Source organism: Rhinoraja longicauda, chromosome 2, assembly GCF_053455715.1.
Source record: "Rhinoraja longicauda isolate Sanriku21f chromosome 2, sRhiLon1.1, whole genome shotgun sequence".
Taxonomy (NCBI): Eukaryota; Metazoa; Chordata; class Chondrichthyes; order Rajiformes; family Arhynchobatidae; genus Rhinoraja; species Rhinoraja longicauda.
Genome location: NC_135954.1, coordinates 114,786,054 through 114,793,460, shown reverse-complemented (window position 1 = coordinate 114,793,460; position 7,407 = coordinate 114,786,054). Strand labels below are relative to the sequence as shown.

The following is a 7,407-nucleotide window of genomic DNA, read 5'->3' as shown; positions in this document are numbered from 1 at the left end:
GCCGTGATCGTATAGTGGTCAGTACTCTGCGTTGTGGCCGCAGCAACCTCGGTTCGAATCCGAGTCACGGCAGTGCCAAAGATTTATCTTTCAGCTGCTCCGCCGAGCTCAACTCCCTCCTTTTATCGACATTGCGCCCACAGCCAGCCTTTAAGGGGCCACAGTTTAAGAATAAGGGGTAGGCCATTTAGAACGGAGATGAGGAAAAACTTTTTCAGTCAGAGAGTTGTGAATCTGTGGAATTCTCTGCCTCAGAAGGCAGTGGAGGCCAATTCTCTGAATGCATTCAAGAGAGAGCTAGATAGAGCTCTTAAGGATAGCGGAGTCAGGGGGTATGGGGAGAAGGGAGGAACGGGGTACTGATTGAGAATGATCAGCCATGATCACATTGAATGGCGGTGCTGGCTCGAAGGGCCGAATCGCCTACTCCTGCACCTATTGTCTATTGTCTATTCAGTTTCCTCTGTCGTCGCCCACCTTTTCCTGGACACATTCCCTCTCCCGCTAATATATATGAAAACAGTTGGCGTATTTCGATATTATCAATCTCGGCAGATCAGCAGGCGCAGGGGTGTCAGCGATTTTCTGAGAATTTCCCACTGCGCGGTGGGCAAGTGGCAGAATCAGACGAATGCCTCGGCAACGACGTCGAATCTCCGCTCTCTGGACCAGCCGCTGCTGATGGGGAGCGCCCATTCCCCGCAGCAGCCGTGCCTGGGAGGGAGCCGACCTTCATTGAACAGACAACACCGGGCCACATCCACACTGACTCGGAACCTGCCTCTTCTCATGGTCGCTCCGTTATACATCGTTGAGCTGAGTGAATGGCGACTGGTACATTATTCATCAGTATCTAGACTGGACCTAACTGGATATTAAGGAGAGTTCATGGGATCAAAGATGGGCAAAACAAGGGATTCTCATTCTCAGTCATAATTCAGGGTAACTGGAACGGGTTTATGTCTGTTTACCGGCAGACGTGACATCACCAGATGCACACTCTTGTGTAAGTGCCTGGCTGGTCAGTTTCTCTCTGCGTCTGTCGAATTCTACCACTCTCTGTTGCTGACTGCAGACATTCACACCCGACCGACCGACCGACCGGCCAACCACACGTGATCAGTGAACATCATTTTACTGTGCGGATTAGAGGATTTCTGAGTCCCTGCCACGGCACTTTGTCCCGGGCTGGCGCTCTGCCCCGTGTTGTTCATACACGCACACCCACCATCTCTCTCCTTTAAGCTCTTGGCCGGGGGCTCGTCAGTTTATACTGTTCACTGAACAGTATTTTCAAGTAATTTCCATCCTCCGTTCTCCAGTTCCTACCTCAATCTGCTTCCTTTGACCTCAGTTGCCTCGACCCAACCCCATATTTCCTTCTTCCTTAGCGAGCATCAATATCTCTCAATATCTTTCAATGTCGATGGCTGGGGCCACCGATCGCTTGATCTCACCGCCTACCCGGCACCCGCAGGTCGGGATGTCCGATGTGGCTAAATTCGACGGCACCCCTCTGCTCCCAGGTTGGGGTGTCGTCGCAACCAACTCTAATATCGTCCCATTATTTGATTCCTCTGGGCCCTACTGCTCCGCGAACCACTTCCTAATCGGGGGCTTTAATACCAACACCGCGATCTCCTGCTCCCCTTGCCCCAATACTGACAATCCCATATCTCCTGCTCCCCTTGCCCCAATACTGACCATCCCATATCTCCTGCTCCCCTTGCCCTAATACTGACCATCCCATATCTCCTGCTCCCCTTGCCCTAATACTGACCATCCCATATCTCCTGCTCCCCTTGCCCTAATACTGACCATCCCATATCTCCTGCTCCCCTTGCCCCAATACTGACCATCCCATATCTCCTGCTCCCCTTGCCCTAATACTGACCATCCCATATCTCCTGCTCCCCTTGCCCTAATACTGACAATCCCATATCTCCTGCTCCCCTTGCCCTAATGCTGACCATCCCATATCTCCTACTCCCCACTTGTCACTCAGCAGATCCTTCTCCCATGAACAGTTATTCTCCATCCATCTCCAACAGCTGGCTCGACATCGTCCAACTTGACCTGTCCACTCGCCCAGCCCACTCTAATCTCACCGCTTCGAACGCGCGACCCTCCGTTCATTTAATAACATATTATTTTGGAATTATTGCAGATAATTTCCTTGACGTTCTTTTTTTTTAAATCGTGAAATAGAACGACAGAGACCAAGATCGCCCAACTCAGTGACAGCCTTGTGATTAGTGATTCGCATATTTCTTGCCCCCAGAACTAATCGCTGCAAACGCGGGTTTATACACCTGTACTGTAATTTTAAACTTATGCCTGCAGCCGTGTAAATGTCTGAAATGGCAATTGATTAGAGGGGATCTGCTCAGTTACTGACACTCTGTGCACTCCCTCCTCGGATTCAGACCAGACTCTCAGCTTGTGAGTGTCCTCCTGCTACGGCGATTTACAGCTTAACCTGCCTACGCAATGGGGATGAAGACATATGACGCAAATATACTTTCCTATAGTTGCTGATTATCACCAAGAACAGGATATGTACAAACTACACTGAACATAGAGTTACTAATCTTGTACAAAACATAGTCAGAGTTTCAAGTTCTTGGTGTAAATGCCACCAACAATTTGCCATGGTCCAAAACAGAGACATCTGAGACAAGAACTGATTCCTCCAAGTTCTAGAATGAATTCCTCTAAGTTCAAAACCAGCAGGTTCCTGAACTACCTTATCAGCAGCGAATCACCGCGGAGTTTCTGCTACTTCGGCTGCTCTACGTTTTTAATTTTTACACTTTCATGGTCTAGTATATTTAAAATAACAATGTATTTCCCTCTCCCCTGCTTCGGTTTGAAGAAGGGTCTCGTCCCGAAACGTCACCCATTCATTTTCTCCAGAGGTGCAGCCCGACCAGCTGCCTGGTCCTATCTGGATATCTGGATGCAGTACGGCAACGGCTCTGCCTAGAAATTGCAGACAATTTTGAACACAACGCAGTCCATCACGCAAACCAGAGTTTGTACACAGCGCCTTCATCTAAAACATAGCACAAAAAGTAAGGACATTTGTGTTTGGTAGATTATTTCTTTGTTGTAACAATGCTTCTTGACAATAAATCTTATACCGCTGGAAAGCCTGTTTATTTCCCTTTTAAATGGTGCCACATTTGTAAGGAACATGCATTTGTGGGATGAGCAGCAGAGCTGAGTATATGGGTTGCGCCCATGAAAAATTTGCCAAATCTTCTCTGCCAATGCCAAACAACTTATTCTGCTGTTGCTATTGACTCTTGTTTTGAGCTTCTGGTACCCCCAGGTACTGACAATCAGGTGCCTGATTGGCACCTGATTGGCAGCATCTGTGAGCATGGGCACTGCTACAGTGGTCAGTAGGCGTCTGCTCCAAGAATCGGCATGCCACGTTTGACTGATCTGGATAGGGCCCGTGCGATAAGGCAACTTCAAGCTGGTGTTCCGCAAAACCAAGTTGCGGCATTATTTGGAGTGAGCCCTGGTACCATCTCCAAAGTGAAGGCCAAGTTCCATATAACGGGGGATGTCAGAGACAGGCCGCGAAGTGGGCGTCCCAAGAAGACGACACCCGAAGAAGACCGTTTCCTCACCCTGTCAGCACTTAGGAACCGTAGGCTGTCTTCTACAGATTTGCAGTCAAGGTTTGCAGGACGATATGGCCGACGGCTCTCTGCCCAGACAATTCGGAATAGACTGCGCGCAGCCGATCTCCGGTCTCATAGGACTGCCAAGAGGCCTGCCATGACTGCCCTTCACCGTCAGGCCCGTTTGCACTCGTGTCGGCAACACGTGCACTGGAACCTGAACATGTGGAGGAACGTTATGTTCAGCGATGAGTCCAGATTCTGCCTACGGCAGTTGGATCATAGGGTCAAAGTGTGAAGAAGACGCGGAGAACGCTATGCTGATTGCTGCACCAATAGAGGAACATCTTTTGGTGGAGGCAGTATGATGGTGTGGGGCGGCATCTCCCTCACTGGAAAAACGAGGCTTGTCATCATTGGAGGCAATCTCAATGCAGAGAGATATCGAGATGAGATTCTGCAACCAGTGGCAACCAGTGGCAATCCCATATCTCCACAGTCTGGACCGAACTCTATCCTCCAAGATGACAATGCTCGCCCTCACAGAGCAGGGTTTCTCAGAGACTACCTCCAGAATTTGGGAGTGGAGAGGATGGAATGGCCTGCCAGCAGTCCTGACCTCAACCCCATTGAACACTTGTGGGATCAGCTTGGGCGTGCTGTTCGTGCCAGAGTGACCAACACAACCACGTTGGCTGACTTGCGACAAATGCTGGTTGAAGAATGGGATGCCATCCCACAACAGTGTGTGACCAGGCTGGTGACCAGCATGAGGAGGAGGTGCCAGGCTGTTGTGGCTGTGTATGGTTCTTCCACACGCTACTGAGGCTCCTGTTTATTAAATGAATAAATTGTTAAATTGCCAACATGTCTTGTTTCTTCAGACTTCAATCATCCAATCCACCAAACAACACCGAACAAGAGTCAATGGCAGAATAAGCTGTTTGGCATTGGCAGAGAAGATTTGGCAGATTTTTCATGGGCGCATCCCACATACTCAGCTCTGCTGCTCATCCCACAAATGCATGTTCCTTACAAATGTGGCACCATTTAAAAGGGAAATAAACAGGCTTTCCAACGGTATAAGATTTATTGCCAAGAAGCATTGTTGCAACAAAGAAATAATCTACCAAAAACAAATTTCCTTACTTTTTGTGCTATGTTTTAAATCTGAAAAAGCTGCTAACATAATCAAAGAGCACTCCAGGCCCACTCGTACCCTAGTCGTTCCCCCTAATCTCCTCTACTGTCAGGCAGAAGAGACAAAGGCTTCAAAGCATCTACCACCAGAATATATATATATATATATATATATATATATATATATAAGAAAATATCTGCAGATGCTGGTACAAATCGATTTATTCACAAAATGCTGGAGTAACTCAGCAGGTCAGGCAGCATCTCGGGAGAAAAGGAATGGGTGACGTTTCGGGTCGAGAATATATTTTCCCCTCTATAATCAGACTCTTGAATGGACCTCGCACATGCCAGGGATGAATTCCTGATTTTCCAATCTTCCCCATGCTTTTTTTTAATGTGCACGTTCTCTGTAGCTATAACACCATATTCTGCACTCTGTTGATTTTCTGTTTAGTTTTTCTTTTGTACTGATTTACTCGGGTGGTTGTCCGGATAGCATAGAAAGCAAAGATTCTCACCGTATCTCAGTATGCGTGGTAATAGTAAACAAATACCAGTACCAAAGACGGCGCAAACCCTGTAATACAAGATACTGTAATTCTGGACTTTAATATCCAAAAAATAGATACTGCCAGTCCTGACCTAAAATTGACAGGCTCCTTCAATGCTAAATTAATGGCCCTTAATCTGTAATGAACGTAATCCCAACATGGTCCTCTGAATAACCCCAGAAGAGTCTATTGTTCGAAATATAAATTCCTGAGACCTAAGGGACAACAACACGAACTTAGCTACAATGTGGGCACAAAATGCAGTAGTAACTCAATGGGTCAGGCAGCATCTCTGGAGAAAATGGATAGGTGACGAATCGGGTCAGGGCCGTGCTTTACAAAAATGTATATTACTTTAGAATAATTTATCTGATAGAAAAATGGAAACATGGAAAACACGTGCAGGAAGAGGCCATTCGGCCCTTCGAGCCAGCACCGCCATTCATTGTGATTAATAAGGCTGATCATTCCACAATCAGTAACCTGTGCCTGCCTTCTCCCCATATCCCTTGATTCCACTAGCCCCTAACTCTCTTTTAAATTCATTCAGTGAATTGGCATTTACTGTCTTCTGTGGCAGAGAATTCCACAAATTCACAACTCTCTGGGTGAAAAAGTTTCTTCTCACCTCAGATTTAAATGGCCTCCCATTTATTGTTAGACTGTGGTCCCTGTTTCCGGACTTCCTCAACATTGGGAACATTTTTCCTGCATCTAGCTTGTCCATTCCTTTTATGGTTTTAGACGTCTCTATAAGATCCCCTCTCATCCTTCTAAACTAGAGTGAATACAAGCCCAGTCTTTCCAATCTTTCCTCATATGACTGTCCCGCCATCCAAGGAATTAACCTCGTGAACCTGCCTCAATAGCAAGGACGTCCCTCCTTAAATTAGGAGACCAAAACTGCACACAATACTCCAGATGTGGTCTCACCAGGGCCCTATACAACTGCAAAAGGGCCTCTTTGCTCCTATAGTGAAATCCTCTCTTTATGAAGGCCAACATGCCATTAGCTTTCTGCCTGCTCTACTTGCATGCTTACTTTCAGTGACTGGTGTGCAAGGACACCCAGGTCTCGTTGCAATTCCTCTTTACATAATCTGACACCATTGAGATAATATTCTGCCTCGTTGTTTTTGCCGCCAAAGTGGATAATCTCACATTTATCACTTTATACTGCATCTGCCACGCATCTGCCCACTCACTCAACCTGTCCAAGTCACCCAGCAACCTCCTAACATCATCTTTACAGTTCACACTGCCACCCAACTTTGTGTCATCTGCAAACTTGCTAGTGTTACTTCAAATTCCTTCATCCAAATCATTAATACATAGTATAAATAGTTGTGGCCACAACACCGAGCCTTGCGACAGTCCAATCGCCACTGCCTACCATTATGAAAATGACCCGTTTATTCCTACTCTTTGCTTCCTCTCTGCCAACCAATTCTCTATCTATGTCAATACCCAACCCCCAATATCATGTGCTCTAATTTTGCTCACCAATCTCCAGTGTGGGACCTTATCAACGGCTTTCTAGAAGTCTAGATACACTACATCCACTGGCTCCCATTCATCCATTTTACTTGTAATATGCACAAAAAATTGCAGAAGATTAGTCAAGCAGGATTTCCCCTTCGTAAATCCATGCTGACGCGGACCAATCCTTTCATTGCTATCCAAATGCGCCGTCATTACCTCTTTAATAATTGACTCCAACATCTTCCACACCACCGATGTCAGACTAACTGGTCTATAATTCCCCGTTTTCTCTCTCGCTCCTTTCTTGAAAAGTGGGATAACATTAGCTATCCTCCAATTCACAGAAACTGATCCTGAATCAATTGAACATTTTGGAAAATGATCACTAATTCGTGCACGATTTCTAGAGCCACTTCCTTGAGTATGGCATGCAGACCATCAGACCCCGGGGATTTTTCAGCTTTCGGTCCCATCAGTCTACCCAATACTATTTCTCTCCTAATGCAAATTTCTTTCAGTTCCTCTGTCTACCTTGATCCTCCGTCCTCTAGTACATCTGGGAGATTGTTTGTGTCTTCCTTCGTGAAGACAGATCC

The 7,407-nt window shown here is 46.6% G+C and overlaps 1 non-coding gene across 1 annotated transcript; it reads left to right on the top strand.

The window, feature by feature from the left end:
* Positions 1 to 72, top strand: trnah-gug (transfer RNA histidin (anticodon GUG)). Its single transcript has one exon. It is a non-coding gene; the product is annotated as a tRNA-His (tRNA).
* The last annotated feature ends 7,335 nt before the right edge of the window (positions 73 to 7,407 follow it).